The 14,207-nt window shown below is 41.6% G+C and overlaps 1 protein-coding gene and 1 non-coding gene across 5 annotated transcripts in view; one reads left to right on the top strand and one right to left on the bottom strand.

Annotated features, from left to right (window-relative positions):
• SLC9A9 (solute carrier family 9 member A9) overlaps window positions 1–14,207 on the bottom strand; it is a 651,239-nt gene that overhangs the window by 350,461 nt on the left and 286,571 nt on the right. The gene's annotated exons all lie outside the window — the stretch shown is intronic.
• Window positions 13,899–13,971, top strand: TRNAR-UCU (transfer RNA arginine (anticodon UCU)). Its single transcript has one exon. It is a non-coding gene; the product is annotated as a tRNA-Arg (tRNA).

Below are 14,207 nucleotides of genomic sequence, written 5' to 3'. Positions count from 1 at the left end.
GAATTCCATGGACAGAGGAACCTGGAGGGCTACAGTCCATGGGGTCGCAAAGAGTCAGACACGACTGAGCAACATACACTTTTACTTTCACTTCAAGCAGACAAAAGCTCAGAAGCTGGGGGAAATGTAGGCTGGAAGACCCAGTTGAGGATTGGGGTGGAGACAGGTCAGTGCAATGCTTCAAGTTAGAAACAGGTGAGCAAGCCACAGTGAATATATAAACAACAATCAACACAGCCAGGGGATTAATGATCGAAGGAGTCCAGGGATGGCTGTGAAGCCACATAAATGCACGCTTGCATTTTTCTGGAAGGAGAGTCCTTAACGTTCATACATCTCCATTTAGTCCATGACCTCAAAAAAGTTGCACATCACTGCTGTGAGGATACGCAAATACTAATGGCAGAACGAGGAAGGATGGTCAGAAACTGAGGCCAACAATAACTGCAGAAGGTAAGATAAGAGAATCAGCTAACCGGAGCAAGGCACAGGGAACAGGAGTGGGATCATGGGGGAAACCCTATGTTTAAGTCATGGCCTTTCACACGCTCTCTGCTCGGGTAGGGATCTTACATAGCTGCTGTGGGCTAGCAGGCAATGGGAGAATATGAGTAAATAATGACATCTAAGTATCTCTGCAGAGAGAGGTGAGGTTCGGAGAGTTGTATTTACAGGGGACTAAATGACAGAGGAAGTATAGCAGATAACACTGTGAAGCATAAATTAACCGTGGCTTGAAACAATCCTCTCTGTTCATGGTCTAGCTTATGTCAACTTCATTGATTCGAAACATCCAAAGTCACATGCCTGAACTTACTATCACCACCACCACCAGGGCTTGACTCTCCACAGGTCTATCAGAATGTGTGAGACACAACAGCTCCCAGGCTTTGTTTACTGCACCCAGGGCAAGATCTCCAAAAGACCCGATGTCTTTATTTATATGTCATGAGAACACATGGGAGAAACAGGGAATTGGGAGAGAAATGTGCCTTGATGGCTTAGCTGTGAAATAAGTAACATGTTGGTAACAAAATGCATTTGGGTTGCAGATGTCTGTTTCTGAGATGGGTTCAAACTAGTGAATTGTTCATAGTGTTTGTAAGGGAAGAAACTGGTAGCCAGTGTGGGTCAGAAGGAGGAAGCGGGTACAAGGTGCAGGAGGTGGGGCTCCTCCTAATTTGAAGGGCAAGTGACAGGTGGTGAAGGCTGCTTTTGAATAATTCCCACTTGCTCCTTTTATGGTAGGGAGCTCGTTCTTTCTCTGTCTGTCTCTTTCTCCAGTTTTTTGTTGTTGTTGTTGTATTTCTTCGGTCAGGTCCCTTGCATTATCATTCTACCCACCACTTACTGAGTATGCTACCAGCTAGTGTTGAACTTTACTTAAGTGGGACTAAGGGGATATAGAAATCACAAAGTCTTTGAGAAAAAGGGCAGAATTATACCTCACTGTCTCCTCTGGATTAAATCTATTCACTAGATTTTTATTTAAACCTATCCCCACCTTCTTGGAAAATCCAATTTAAAAAAAAATGCTTCAGGGCCATTATTAGAAAGCATCCAAATGGAAACAGAAATGAGTGAGTGATAGGAGAGGAGAATGCCATTTAGATGAAAACAATAGAGGAGTGTGTAGCAGTTATATCCATCGTGTGTGTGTGTGTGTTAGAGAGAGAAAGAGACTTAAAAATTTTATTCTGAGAAATAGCAAAATCCATGCTTTTGTATGTTAAAAACCTGCTTTATCACTTAATGCTAATAAAACATTATCAGGAGGAGGTCATTGCATAATTAGAGATTATAGCACCATGGATGCATACGGGATGTGATAGTGAGGCCCCAGGTAGCCTCATTGCAGGAAAAGTATGATAATCCCCTCCGGCCTAATGCCAGAATTTGGGGACTGTAATGAAATGGAAAGTCTCAGGGAACTGGACAAGTGCCTCTGCCATCTTCTTCCCTGGAATTGCCTGACAGTTTAGGCCTTGGCACTAACCAGTCTGTGTAGGGGACAGTGGACAGGAAAGAGAACATTGCTTCTATTAAACCATTTACTTTTAAAATGTCCTGCCTTCAAACTTCTGGATTTAAAAAAAGAACTCAATAAATTACCAAAATGATGACAGAGAAAAAAAATAGTAACTTCTCTCTCTTCCAACCATAATAAAATAAACCAGCAAGATACCCAAAGGCAGTTTGTTGGTCAATTGAGTGATCAGTCCGTGCAAAGCCAACATAATTTTAGAGTCTTAAATACTGAATTTAGAAAGCATGGATGGTCTGCTCCTGCAAAGTGTTCCGTGTTAAAATTCTACTGGACTTTGGGCTTTCCGCATTGCAATACTAATAGCTGCCGTTTATTGAAGGCCTCTTGCGAGCCAGAACTGTGATCAGCATTTCGTATATGTTATTTATAATTGTTATAATATCCCCACGAGTTTGAGCAAACTTGGGGAGATAGTGAAGGACAGAGAAGCCTGGCGTGCTGCAGTCCATGAGGTTGCAAAGAGTTGGACATGACTTAGGACCAGACAACGACAATAGTCCCACAGGAGAGATAATGTTATCTGCATATTACAAGGAGAAATTGCGGACATTGCGGAAAGTTAAGCTATGTAGCCTTACACATGGCTAGTAAGTGGTAGGACCTGCATTAGAACCTGTTTCTAAACCTCCTGGGTTGCCCCCTCTCTCCTCCTAGTAAACTGTAGGCAAATTTGTGCATCACTAAAAGGTTAGTTTTATGTGGTGATCCCAATAGGTAAGTTCTTCCCTTAAGTAATCTTTATAGGTAAAGTGAGATCTTTAAAGCATCTATCTGTATATTTCTTTAATTCTTTTTTTGTATCTCTACTTAATAGCAAACCAGCAAAATAAGTAAATAAAAGCCCAAAGGGATATTGAAACTGAAGAACTTACACAGTCAACTGTCCTCCAGTCCTTTCCAAAGGCTTAAGAAAATGTTTGTGTTTGAAGGGTAGACTGTTTTGCCTGTTATCTGGCAGGAAGTAGCATATCTGTCCTTGGCTGCTACTAAATTTTCTGGATAATCAAAACGTTATTTTTCTATCAGAATGGGATGTCATACCAAATGGAGACTTTTCTGGGTGCAAAATGAAGGACGCCGACCTACCAAGGCAAACTTGAAAACAGATGTCCTCCAGAAATGTGAGCCTTGATGAGTTCTCTTTGAACACATGACTTGTGCTTTAAAACACACAAGAACTGGGGCAGTGGTTTCTTATGACCTAAGCACACGAAAAAGGTAGACCTGATCCTTTTGCAGACCCAAGGATCTCCCAATAGTATCTTATATTTTTAGCTTCAGAAGTGGTTCAACAAAATTCAATACATTTATTAATGAGAAATTAATTATACTCAGATGCATTTCATGCCAAATGGTGATTCCTTCTCCACTGACAACTGTTATCAAATTATCTGCCTGAGGCTACCAAATCCATGAAGAAAATGATTATCTCCATTCTTTGTTGCTGCATTCTTTTAAAGTTCCCTTTCCTGCATCAGGATTTAAATCAGCATGTCCTTCCTTTTTGCCTAGTTTAACGAAAATGAAGTTGTTAGGGTTACCTTCCTTTTGAGACTCTCAAGTAAGATATAATGCAATGTCATGAATAAGCTGATTAGGTTGGTTTAGATGAAGTGTAGAAATGTCAGTGAGTTCAGTCGCTCAGTCGTGTCCGACTCTTTGTGACCCCGTGGACTGCAGCATGCCAGGTCTCCCTGTCCATCACCAACTCCCAGAGCTTACTCAAACTCATGTCAATCGAGTCAGTGATGCCATCCAACCATGTCATCCTCTGTCATCCCCTCCTCCTCCCTCCTTCAATCTTTCCCAGCACCAGGGTCTTTTAAATGAGTCAGTTCTTTGCATCAGGGGGCCAAAGTTTTGGAGCTTCAGCTTCAGCTCCAGTCCTTGATTTCCTTTAGAATTTCCTGTTTTGATCTCCTTGCAGTCCAAGGGACACTCATGAGTCTTCTCCAACATCACAATTCAAAAGCATCAATCTTTCAGTGCTCAGCTTTCTTTAGAGTCCAACTCTCACATCCATACATGACTACTGGAGAAACCATAGCTTTGACTAGACTGACATTTGTTGGCAAAGTAACATCTCTGTTTTTTAATGTGCTGTCTAGGTTGGTCATAGGTTTTCTTCTAAGGAGCAAGCATCTTTTAATTTCATGGCTGCAGTTACCATCTGCAGTGATTTGGGAGCCCAAGAAAATAAAGTCTGTCACTGCTTCCATTGTTTCTCCATCTTATTTGCCATGAAGTGATGGGACCAGATGCCATGATCCTCGTTTTCTGAATGTTGAGCTTTAAGCCAACTTTTTCACTCTCTTCTTTCACTTTCATCAAGAGGCTCTTTAGTTCTTCTTCACTTTCTGCCATAAGGGTGGTGTCATCTGAATATCTGAGGTTATTGATATTTCTCCCAGCAATCTTGATTCCAGCTTGTGCTTCATCCAGCCCAGCATTTCACATGATATAGTCTGCATATAAGTTAAATAAGCAGAGTGACAGTATACAGCCTTGACATACTCCTTTCCCAATTTGGAACCAGTCTGTTGTTCCATGTCTAGTTCTAACTGTTGCTTCTTGACCTGCATACAAATTTCTCAAGAGGCAGGTCAGGTGGTCTGGTATTCCCATCTCTTTCAGAATTTTCCACAGTTTCTTTTGACCCATAGAGTCAAAGGCTTTGGCATAGTCAATAAAGCAGAAGTAGACGTTTTTCTGGAATTCTCTTGCTTTTTCGATGATCCAGTGGATGTTGGCAATTTGATCTCTGGTTCCTCTGCCTTTCCTAAATCCAGCTTGAACATTTAGAAGTTCATGGCTCACATACTATTGAAGTCTGGCTTGGAGAATTTTGAGCATTACTTTATAGCATGTGAGATGAGTGCAATTGTATGGTAGTTTGAGCATGCTTTGGAATTGCCATTCTTTGGGATTGGAATGAAAACTGACCTTTTCCAGTCCTGTGGCCACTGCTGAGTTTTCCACATTTGCTGGTACATTGAGTGTACCACTTTAACAGCATTATCTTTTAGGATTTGAAATAGCTCAACTGGAATTCCATCACCTCCACTAGCTTTGTTTCTGATGATGCTTCCTAAGGCCCAGTTTCCAGGATGTCTGGCTCTAGGTGAGTGATCATACCATCATGATTATCTGGGTCATGAAGATCTTTTTTGTATAGTTCTTCTGTGTATTCTTGCCACCTCTTCTTAATATCTTCTGCTTCTGTTAGGTCCATACAATTTCTGTCCTTTACTGTGCCCATCTTTGCATGAAATGTCCCCTTGGTATCTCTAATATTCTTGAAGCTATCTCTAGTCTTTCCCATTGTATTGTTTTCCTCTATTTCTTTGCACTGATCACTGAGGAGGGCTTTCTTATCTGTCCTTGCTATTATTTGGAACTCTGCATTCAAATGGGTATATCTTTTCTTTTCTCCTTTGCTTTTTGCTTCTGTTGTTTTCACAGCTATTTGTAAGGCCTCTTCCCACAGCGATTTTGCCTTTCTTTTTCTTGGGGATGGTCTTGATCACTGTCTCCTGTACAATGTCATGAACCTCTGTCCATAGTTCTTCAGGCACTCTGTCTATCAGATCTAATCCCTTGAATCTACTTGTTACTTCCACTGTATAATCATAAGGGATTTGATTTAGGTCATACCTGAATGGCCTAGTGGTTTTCCTTACTTTCTTCAATTCAAGTCTTAATTTGGCAGTAAGAGTTTCATGATCTGAGCCACAGTCAGCTTCCAGTCTTATTTTTGTTGACTGAATAGAGCTTCTTCATCTTTGGCTGCAAAGAATATAATCAATTTGATTTTGGTATTGACCGTTTGGTGATGTCCATTTCTCTTGTGTTGCTGGAAGACGTGTTTGCTATGACCAGTACATTCTCTTGGCAAAACTTTATTAGCCTTTGTCCTGCTTCATTCTATACCCCAAGGCCAAATTTGCCTGTTACTCCAGGTATCTCTTGACTTCCTACTTTTGCATTCCAGTAATGAAAAGGACATCTGTTTTGGGTGTTAGTTCTATAAGGTCTTATATGTCTTCATAGAACTGTTTAACTTCAGCTTCTTCAGCATTACTGGTCAGGGAATAGACTTGGATTACTGAGATATTGAATGGCTTACCTTGGAAATGAACAGAGATCATTTTGTCATTTTTGAGATTGCCTCCAAGTACTGCATTTCAGACTCTTTTGTTGACTATGATGGCTACTCCCTTTCTTCTAAGGGATTCTTGCTCACAGTAGTAGATATAATGGTCATCTGAGTTAAATTCACCCATTCCTGTCCATTTTAGTTTGCTAATTCCTAAAACATCGATGTTCACTCTTGCCACCTCCCATTTGATCACTTCCAATTTGTCTTGATTCAAAGAGTGGTGCTGCAGCTGTGTGGCACTGGAGCAGTGGCTGCCTGGTGCTGGAGGTACTGTGAGGAGATACCCCACATCCAAGGACAGAGAAGCCCCAGCAAGATGGTAGGCACTGGAGTGGTGGCTGTGTGGCGCTGGAACGACTTTGAGGAGATACCCCACATCCAAGTGCAAAGGAGAAGCCCCAGCAAGATGGTAGGAGGGATGAAATCAGGACCCAGAGACTCTACAGAGGCTGAGACAACTGTGTTTGAGTGTGTCCTGAAGAGGTATGGGTCAGCAGTGGACTGCTGCGGGGGTGGGGCTCTGGGAGCAGTAGACCCTGGTATGGCATAAGCCCTCTTGGAGGACGTTGCCATTAACCCCACCATAGAGCTGCCAGAACTTATACAGGACTGGGGAAACAGGCTCTGGAGAGCAGAGACAGAACCTTGTGCGCACCAGGACGCTGGAGAAAGGAGCAGTGACCCCACAAGAGACTGACCCAAACTTGGCCGTGAGTGTCCAGGAGTCTCCGGTGGAGGCGTGGGTTGGCGGTGGCCTGCTGCAGGGCTGGGCACTGAGTGCAGCAGTGCATGCGACTGTTTGAAGGAGGTCGCCATTATCTTCATTACCTCCACCATAGTTTGGCCTCAAGTCAAATAACAGGGAGGGAATACAGCCCCGCCCATTGACAGAAAATTGGATTAAAGATTTTCTGAGCATGCCCTGGGCTTCCCTGGTAGCTCAGAGGTTAAAGTGTCCACCTGCAATGCAGGAGACCTGGGTTCGAGAACAGGATCCAGTTTCCCCCTCAGTCAGTCTCTCCCATCCGGAAGCTTCCATAAGCCTCTTATCCTTCTCCATCAGAGGGCAGACAGACTGAAAACCATAATCACAGGAAACTAACCAATCTGATTACATGGACCACAGCCTTGTCTAACTCAGTGAAACTATGAGTCATGCCGTGTAGGGACACCCAAGATGGACAGGTCATGGTGGAGAGTTCTGACAAAACGGCCACTGGAGAAGGGAATGGCAAACCACTTCAGTATTCTTGCCTTGAGAACCTCATGAACAGTATGAGAACCCCAAAAAGATAGGACACTGAAAGATGAATTCCCCAGGTTGGTAGGTGCCCAGTATGCTACTGGAGATCAGTGGAGAAATGACACCAGAAAGAATGAAGGGATGGAGCCAAAGCAAAAACAACACCCGGTTGTGGATGTAGAAATGAGGGGGATGTAAATCATAAGCACTAAAGAGTTTTCTGGAGAGACTCTATCCAATCATTTTCTAATCCCAAATTCTGACTTATTTTGTGTAACAGTTGCTTGGTTGACTTGAATGGGAAACAAAGTTGGCAGCAGAAAGGAGAGAGATAGACATACTGCTTGCTGCTCAGTGGATTCTAATATACTTCCTTGCCTTCTAATAAAAATGAAACAATCCTTTGTGTCCTTTGTGACTGGGCTTAAAGGGGGAAAGGTTTATGTTTTGCAGTCATTTCCAGGAATAGGATGAGATGGAGCTTTTTGCAATATGTTTCTGATAGCCCAGAGCAAAAATCTTTCTCCTTGGGCTTCTCTGCTTCTTCTGAGTGATGGGAGAAAACAAACCATTGCACAACATAGTTTAACCAAGTTTAGATGAAATATAATTTTGGTAGTGAAATATACAACTAAAACTTTAGGGCCCAACAGCCAACAAATATATGGAATAACTTTTCTTTAAGGGATTTGAACACTATGAGAGATGAAGCAAATAATATGTCGTATTTTCTTTTCATCCCACATGCACACTCAGAGACATAAGTAACCACACACTCCTGCCCGCCCAGCCTACTTGCACACCTGAAACATCTCATCAGATGTTAGAGGTTTTGGAGTGAGTGAAGGATTTCGTTTTTGAAGGATGTTTGTGCTGTGCTCAAAGCTCCTTTATCTGTAGTCTTAGAGACCTCAGCTTTTGAGGTTTTATTTTCCATAAATTACCCACAGTTGGTATCACTCTTCTCTTTCCTTATAGTTAAATGCTTCCTGTTGAATTATCTGATTGCGTCCATCAAGAACACGGTCTATGTTACTGATCACTAAATAATGTGACATCACGCTTAGGGAATATGAAAAACTCATTCAAAACTCAGCACACAGATGCTCCCTCATAATAAACAGTCTTGAAAATATGTCAAGGCATATCTTTCTTTGTTAGCTTCCTCTTCACTCTCCTTCTTAATGCTTAGCAAACAGAAATTGCCAGAAAATTAAGCACGAGCCTATGAAAGATGTTATTAATTTCAGAACTGAGTTGAAAGAAAACCAAACTTAAATTATTTTATACTTTTGGCTGAGATGAGAGCACATCAGTTCCTACAGTCCCCAATTTGGAGAAGGCAATGGCACCCCACTCCAGTACTCTGGCCTGGAAAATCTCATGGACGGAGGAGCCAGGTGGGCTGCAGTCCATGGGGTCATGAAGAGTCGGACATGACTGAGAGATTTCACTTTCACTTTTCACTTTCATGCATTGGAGAAGGAAATGGCAACCCACTCCAGTGTTCTTGCCTGGAGAATCCCAGGGATGGCGGAGCCTGGTGGGCTGCCGTCTCTGGGGTCGCACAGAGTCGGACACGACTGAAGCGACTTAGCAGCAGCAGCAGCAGCAATGCTTTAAGGAAGGTGTGGAGCTAAAAGCAGCAGAAAACTGCTGCAATTAATTCTAATCATCACCATCATTAAACAATTCTATTTAGAGTGCCATATTAGGTAACAGGGAGTCAAAAACAAATAAGCACTGCTCTCCCTAGAACCCCAGTGTTGATAGCTAATAGCAGATGGTTTGATTTTAACTCAGGGGCCACAGATAAAAGGCTCCATTCTTGCTTACCAATTCCCTGAACTCTCCAGTTCCCTGGTAAATTTCTTTCACACACACTCTTACACTTTTTTATTTTTTTTTTAATGGTAATGTTTGCAGGAAAAATCCACTCCATTGTAAGGGGCACATTATTCTGAGAGCATAGATTTCCTCACAAATACCAGCATCACTTCCACTGCTCTGTAATAAGTGACTGCAGCTGTTGCCATGGCGATTTTCATTTTAAAAAATACTGTATCCACACAAAGACAGGCAACACAGCTGTTTCCAGGAGGCATCCTAAAACATGCCTAGATGGAATGATGCTACTGCCTTTTGCCAGAATGAGAGGGACATGTGTATAAGTCCAAGAAGAACTAAAGATGGGGCTGTGGCTGTGCCCCGATAAGGGTTTATTGGAGGGTGACTTAGAACTGTGAGAGTTCAACTTACCCCCAGTTTCCCCAGGTAGATACTTACCACCAGGTTGTTGTTATTAAAATAATTCTCTCCAGTAGCTGCCTTAAAAAAGACATTCTCATTCCCCAAATCTCAATGCTACTCCCAGAACATTCCAGAAGCAAGCTCTACTGACAGCACTCACTCAGGACTTACTTATCTGAAGTTCCATGGACCACACCAATGTGCTATTAAAATGCTGCAAAGGAGTCAATGCAATGTATTTTAAATCATTCCCCAGTTTCCATTTGGGGAGACAGTGCAGCCTGTTGCTGTCCTGGTCTTTCAAAAGGGAAAACAGTTTGGTTTTCTCTGTGTGGGGTGCAGTAGGCATCAATGAAGACAAATATAAAAAAAAATTGATACTTGGGGAGTTGCCATTTTCTTTAACAATGACATTATGGTTCTCAAGGAGCAGGACACTTTTGTTTGTTGTTTTGTTGCCTTGATTTGCATGGCAAACCAGATGCTGAGAATGATGGGCTGTGCTTAGTTGCTCAGTCATGTCTGACTCTTTGTGGTGCCATGGACAGAAGCCCATCAGACTCCTTTGTCCATGGGGATTCTCCAGGGAAGAATACTGGAGTGAGTTGCCATTTCCTCCTCTATGGGATCTTCCCAACCCAGAGATTGAATCCAGTTCTCCCACATTGCAGGCTGATTCTTTACTGACTGAGGCACCAGGGAATGATGTGAGTAGCTTCAATATGTTGGTGGCCTTGGGACTTCCCTGGTTCCAGTGGTTGAGAATCCTCCTTGCAATGCAAGGGATTTGGGTGCGATCCCGGGTCAGAGTAACTAAGATCCCACATGCCCCTGAACAACTAAGCCTGCGTGCCACAAGTACTGAGCCCATGAGCCACAACTAGAGAGTCCATGCATTGCAACGAAAGATCCCGAAGGATGCAACTAAAACCCAACACAGCTGAATAAGTAAATACATTTTTAAAATGTTGGCAGCCTCAATCCCTTATTCTAAACAAAATTCAAACTAGTTCTCCCTTTGTAAAGCTGAAGGGATAGTTCTTGCTGTCACACAAGACAGGAGTGGGATTGAGCAGCAAAGTGGGAAAAGAAAGTCTACCATATGCCTCATGGGAAAAGGGTCTGAAAAGAAATTATGTTCCCAGCCTCATACTATGACTTATCTCGTAAAAACATAGTTATGTTTCTGGAATTCTCTGTATTTTATCAAACAATCAGTTACAGCTATTTTGTTATTATTAAGATCATTGAATTATAAGTATTATTATACGGTATAAGTAACCAAATATCCAGAATCTAATAATAAAAGGATTTTACTTGGAAAGCACAAGTGGTCTTTTTATTCTGTGAGGAGAGCCTTTATTTGCAAAGAAATAATGGCTGTGCTTAACATCTGAGTAATCAGCAATCTTTGCGGTGGTAGTGGTTATTAAACATAAGGTTGAGATGTGACCCACAAATAATCCGCGGGAAGCTCTGGGGCTTTATGAGCTAAACAATTGCCTGTGTTTGGTCCTGACTTGGCACTGACACTCTCTGTGACCTAGCAAAATACCACTTCTTTCCTTTGTGCTACCGCAATGCAAATGATGCTGAGGCTGACCACAGACTAGGCTTGGAGGCAAAAAAATCCAAGTTACTTCGCTGCTGCTGCTAAGTCGCTTCAGTTGAGTTCGACTCTGTGCGACCCCACAGATGGCAGCCCACCAGGCTCCACCATCCCCGGGATTCTTCAGGCAAGAACACTGGAGTGGGTTGCCATTTCCTTCTCCAATGCATGAAAGTGAAAAGTGAAAGTGAAGTTGCTCAGTAAGTGTCTGACTCTTTGTGACCCCATGGACTACAGCCCACCAGGCTCCTCTGTCCATGGGATTTTCCAGGCCAGAGTACTGGAGTGGGGTGCCATTGCCTTCTCCGCAGTGCCCTGAAATATTCAATGTCATCCATAATAAAATACATAATAAAATGGAAATAAAACAAACAAACTCCTATGGTTCCTTGAGACCTGTAAGAAATCAAAATATTTCATTTGTCTTCTCATCATGTTGCAAAGTAGGAAATCAGTGGCTCTCTTCATTCTTTCCTTTTTGAAAAAACTCAGAAATCAAAAGAAATATGGAGAATGAAGTCACTCATCCAGAGTTTAGCAAGTAATCAATAACTGTTCCAACTATGGTTTTCTTGGCTTCTTACCTATATTCCTAGTCCTGCTTGCAGATATTTTGCTGCTCTGAAAAGTAACTAAAACTGAGACGTTTCCTCTAGACAGATTAGAATTCTTTAAGCATGCAAAAAATAAACAAAAGTAGAACTCATTAATTTATCAGATTTAAATATTAACATTGGTAAGTCAATCCTTAATGCTAATAAATGTTATTAGCTTTTTAATATCAATGAGGTACAGAGGTTGGTGACATTCTTGTTCCTCAGTGGATTTGAGAGGACTGTCCCGAAACTCAACTCCCAGTAAATCAGAAAAACTGATCAGTATGAAATCACTCATGTTGACCAGCAACCATGGATAAGGAAAGAATCCGGAAATTATTTCATAGTCATTGCGAGGAGCTAAGGTAATGAAATATGGGTGATACAGAATGTTAAATAGACCAGAAGGGTGACATATATTTTTTTTATTTCTTTCTTTTCTTTTTTTTTTTTTTTACAAATGCTTTCAAATACTTCAAATCCTCTTTTTTCACTGTGCCCAGGGCTGAGAGAAGAGACCCACTGGGCTGTCTTTCTAGCTCTTGGCAGGGCTTGTTGAAGATCAGAAAACAATATGGGGAGGAAGCGCTGTGTGATTTATCTTAACTGGGTATAAGAAAGTGACGATTGGAGATGTAAGTGGAAATGATGCAAGTGTATTTAACCACACATTTCATTCCCCTTAGACCTGGGAAGCTAGAGGGAGACAGTCTAAATAATTATAGTAGGAAGGTTATCTTTCAAAACTTCTTCTCTTTAATTAAATTCCAATATGATTATTTCTATTGGTTTTCATGCTTATTCATTCAGCAAATATTTGCTGAGTGCCTACTAAGTGCCTGGCAATATTGTAGATGATGGTGATATGCCAGTGAATATAAGCGAGAGGGGCGGCGTGGGGAAGCAAAGAGACAATAAATATGAAAACCAACAATCAATCTTTTGAGATGGGAAATGATCTGTTACCCTCCCCAAACAGATTTGAAATAATTCAAAATTTAAAATTATAAAGTGACTTCAGAGACAATATCTTATATGAGTTTCTTCGTATTCCAATGAAATGTTTTGTCATGAAAGCTCCATTTTGTAGATTTAGGGGTTGAAATTAAGCAAAGTTAAGTGACTCAGCCGAATTCTTTTAAACAGTGAATATTGCTGGGGAAGGGGATGGGGGTGGGAGGTGAGGGCAAGAATAGGTTGGAAGCCTGGGATTGACATGTACACATTGCTATATTAAAAAGAGATTACCAACAAGGATCTCAGTATTTTGAAGTAACCTAAATGGGAAAATGACAAATCTAAACAGTGTATTAAAAAGCAGAGATATCACTTTGCCTGAAAATGTCCGTAGAGTTAAAGCTATGGTTTTTCCAGTAGTCATGCACGAATGTGGGAGTCGGACCATAAAGAAGGCTGAGTGCTGAAGAACTGATGCTTTTGAATTGTGGTACTGGAGAAGACTCTTGAGAGTCCCTAGGACTACAAGGAGATCAAACCAGTAAATCCTAAAGGAAATCAAGGACTGATGCTGAAGCTGAAGCTCCGAAACTTTGGCCACCTGATGTGAAAGGCCAACTCTTTGGAAAAGACCCTGATCCTGGGAAAAATTAAAGGCAAAAGGAGAAGAGGGTGACAGAGGATGAGATGGTTTGATGGCATCACTGACTCAATGGACATGAGTTTGAGCGAGCTCAGGGAGATGGTGAAGGAGAGGGAAGGATGGTGTGCAGTAGTCCATGAGGTTGCAAAGAGGCAGACATGACTTAGTGACTAAACAACAGCAAACGGGGAAAGAATTGAAAAGAACAGATACATGTGTGTATAGCTGAATCACTTTGCTGTGTACCTTAAACTAACACAACTCTGTTAGTCAACTACACTCCAGTATAACAGAAATTTTTTAAATAAAGAAATAAAATGATCAAACAACAAACAAACAAACAAAAAGAGTGAACAGGGAAGCCAGGGTTTAAATTCAGAACATCTTCTTAACAGCCTAGGTAGCTCAGCTGGTAGAGCATCAGGCTTCTAATCTGAGGGTCCAGGGTTCATGTCCCTATCCAGGCACCAAAAAATAAATAAACAAAATAAATTCAGAACATCTTTCTTTAAAACTTCTGCTCTTTTACTGTATCATAGCACTTCCAGGATTAATTTAACATTTTGTGTACCTATGTACAGCCTGGCATGCTACAGTCCACGGACTGGCAAAGAGTCGGACACGACTGAGTGACTGAACTGAACTGAACTATACAGTTTTCAAAGTGAAAGTGGAAGTCACTCAGTTGTTTCTGACTTTGAGA

Source organism: Ovis canadensis, chromosome 1 (assembly GCF_042477335.2).
Source record: "Ovis canadensis isolate MfBH-ARS-UI-01 breed Bighorn chromosome 1, ARS-UI_OviCan_v2, whole genome shotgun sequence".
Classification (NCBI taxonomy): domain Eukaryota; kingdom Metazoa; phylum Chordata; class Mammalia; order Artiodactyla; family Bovidae; genus Ovis; species Ovis canadensis.
This window is presented reverse-complemented; position numbering and strand designations above follow the sequence as displayed.